This window comes from Odontomachus brunneus, unplaced genomic scaffold, assembly GCF_010583005.1.
Source record: "Odontomachus brunneus isolate Ranch 3 - 2012 unplaced genomic scaffold, Obru_v1 Obru_scaffold_116, whole genome shotgun sequence".
Classification (NCBI taxonomy): Eukaryota; Metazoa; Arthropoda; class Insecta; order Hymenoptera; family Formicidae; genus Odontomachus; species Odontomachus brunneus.
In genome coordinates this window covers 211,177-214,408 of record NW_022639566.1, presented here as the reverse complement: position 1 = coordinate 214,408, position 3,232 = coordinate 211,177, and the positions used below count along the sequence as shown (strand labels likewise).

The 3,232-nt window shown below is 43.3% G+C and overlaps 1 protein-coding gene across 1 annotated transcript in view; it reads left to right on the top strand.

Annotated features, from left to right (window-relative positions):
• LOC116849454 overlaps positions 1-3,232 on the top strand; it is a 7,224-nt gene that overhangs the window by 1,878 nt on the left and 2,114 nt on the right. The window lies entirely within an intron of this gene.

Sequence of the window (3,232 nt, the reverse complement as noted above, 5' to 3'; positions counted from 1 at the left end):
TCTTATAATGTGAATAAAAATATTGTTATTGGTAGAAAAAATATCGGTGAGTTTTATAAATATTTTTTTATCATAACAACTTCATCTATTAGCGATGCTAATACATGTGACGATTCGGGAATCGTCACGACGGCCGAAACAATAGCTGTAATACTAACAAGAAAACGCCGAACAACCGCGCGCGGAATAACCGTAAGGTCAACAAACAGTCGAACTGTTTGTTATAACTTAGTATAAAAGCCGACAGAAAATTGATATCGAGAGAGATTGATCGGAAGGCTCCTCTCAGGCGCACGACCGACCAGAACTCAAAACTCCTAGAGATCCTAGACATCTCGTCGACCGAAGTGGATACGCGACGTCGACATCTTCTCTCCGATACCGCTCTACCGACCAAAGTGGATACGCGACGTCGGTTTCCTATCCATACACCGCTCTGTCGACCGAAGTGGATACGCGACGTCGACATCCTTCTCCGATACCGCTCTACCGACCGAAGTGGATACGCGACGTCGGCTTCCTATCTGTACCTCGCTCTGTCGACCGAAGTGGATACGCGACGTCGACATCCTTTTCCTCCTCACGCTACGCCGCTAACATCTACGATCGCGCACGCATACAAAACGTAAGATAACGGTGATAACGAGCGCCTTTAAACCAGCAAGGAAAGATCAGGATAGATAAACAGATTAAAGCCGATGAGGCAACGAACTCCGAACGACGAACAATAGCGTATCAGGAAACAATTCCGACCGCGTCCCGCCTGACGCTCGCGCGCCTCGACGCTCGCAGCTGATCGCGAGACGACAACAACGGCTCCCGACGAGAGCAAAAACGCGACCACGCGCCAACGGCGTAACGTCGCCTGTAAATAATTGTAAATAGCCTCGAAATTAGAATATAGTTTCATATTATTATCACCTATACCACTGGTTTTCATTTCACACACGACACCCGGACCACACCGGCTAAGACTATCCCGCACGTAACGCAAGGCCGTTACGTTTTTATATTTAGATATAATTTGAATTCGAAGAATTCAGATACATAATGAAACTTCGTAATTACTTTATATTGCGGTATACTAATAATTCAATGTATTAAATTTATGTCAGAACAAAATAAAAATTCGGTATTACTTTTATATTTAAAAATAATTTCAATATATAGAATTATCATTAAGTTGTAACATAATTTTGATTCATTTCATTAAATTTTTATCTGTACATAATAATAATTTGATTAATTAAAATTATGTCTGGACATATTAAAAATTAAAAATTATTTTTGTCTAGATATAATTTTAATTCGTCAAATTATTATTATGTTGGGACAATTTCATTTCAAAAGTTAAAAACATAATTTTGCTTTAACTAATTATTTTTTTATATTTTTTATTAGACTTAATATATTTTATGCTATTAAAAAGTAAAGTAGCACGCCATACTCGACGTCTTTTTTTTCTTTTGTAAAGATTATTTGTCATGATCTCATTGCTTTTTGTGTATATTATTTAGGTAGATTATTTAGGTAGATTATTTAGATCTTTTACATTACTTTTTCAGCAAAGAAAATGTATACATTCTTGGAATTTCGTGGACTGCATTTTGTTATTATGGAATCATTAATTGAAATCCATTCTGTGTGCTTATTACGCACAACGCTTGTATAATGTCCATTAGTTATACTTTTACCACTGTGGAAATCATAATGAAAATAAAACATAATAAAAAAAAATATAAAGTATAATATAATGAAAATATTTTTTGTTATTATTATCTTTTGTTCTTCAATTACTTTGTTTCCTCCTCAATGGGTACATATTTTTTCACTATTTGTCCAACGTAAAATTATATTCTCTTAATTCTTGTAAAGTATGTGATTTTTCTAATTTTTCTAATTTTTTTAATGAAGTAATAGAATACGATTAGTATATGATATGTGACGTGGCGACCCTGAAGGCGCCCGTCACAAAAGTACGCGGTTTCGTCCACCGATATTCGCGCGCGTCTCGCGTAGTCACGTCTCGTTTACCGGTTACGGAGGAGAGTGACATTTATCCGGGCTATTGTTTTGTTAATTGGCAACAATTGCGCGTAAGTGGGATGTCATCGCGTCTCAGAATTTGAGCTCACCTCGCCGACTTGGAGAAGGAGGAGCAGAAGACCTCCGGGGGACTGGAAGAGACGAAGAGACGCCGGATGCTTTCGCAAAGGATCAACGTTTAAATCACCCCCAGGTAACGTTTCTTTAACTCTCGCCGCATAAGAAATGTTATCGTTCTTATACCTCTCGGAGAGGTATCCTACACTCAAGCAGCCCATCACCCTCCGCCTTCCTCCGCCGCACGGGGATGCAGGGGAGGAGGCAGGGGCTGCCCTCATAACCTACCGGGCGCTGCGTCCCTCCGCTTCGGCGGCAGGGTCGACGGAACCGGCGGTTTTTTTCTTTTCAGGTGCAGAAAACAACACAGCATTGTCGTGAGCACAAAATTGGCTAGGCGCCGTGGCCGTCGACCCTAAGCGGGACCGCCATCCCGCCAAAGGCAATAAACCTAAAAACTCTCCATATGTTTCCCCTTGCCCCTCCCCCTATCCTTGGCGGCCTTTAGCCTTTCGCTCCCCCTCGTTGCATCCGTGATGCAGGTAGGCGGAGCATGGGTCGCAACAACAAACTACCGGGCAATGCGTCTCTCCGCTTCGGTGATAGGGTCGATGGAACCGGTGGTTCCTTTCTTTTCAGGTAGAGAAAACAACACAGCATTGCCGTGAGAACATAATTGTCTCGGCGCCATGGCCATCGACCCTGGGCGGGACCGCCATGGCGCTAGCAGCGTTAAACTTAAAACTATTCATACCCCACCCCTCTATCCTTGGCGGCCTTTAACCTTTCGCCTCCCTTCGCTGCATCCTTGATGCAGAGAGGGGGGCATGGGGCGCAACAACAACCTACCGGGTCCTGCGCCCCTCCGCTCCCTGCGGCAGGGTCGATGGAACTGGGGATACATTTAATTTACAGGTTCCTAAAGGGAGCAGTGTGGTATAGGCATGGCTCTGACCATCCCCTACTGCGACCTTTTTCTCTTGTTCTTCTTCTTTCCATTGCCTCTCACGAGGCAGCGTGACCGAAGGGTTGGGAGATCGCCAATACACCCTCCAATAGAAATTAGTGGTAAAAGAAAGGAAGAAACCTGCGGCGGGTCGGTAACGTCGCGCCGGCATTGGGGGGGGGA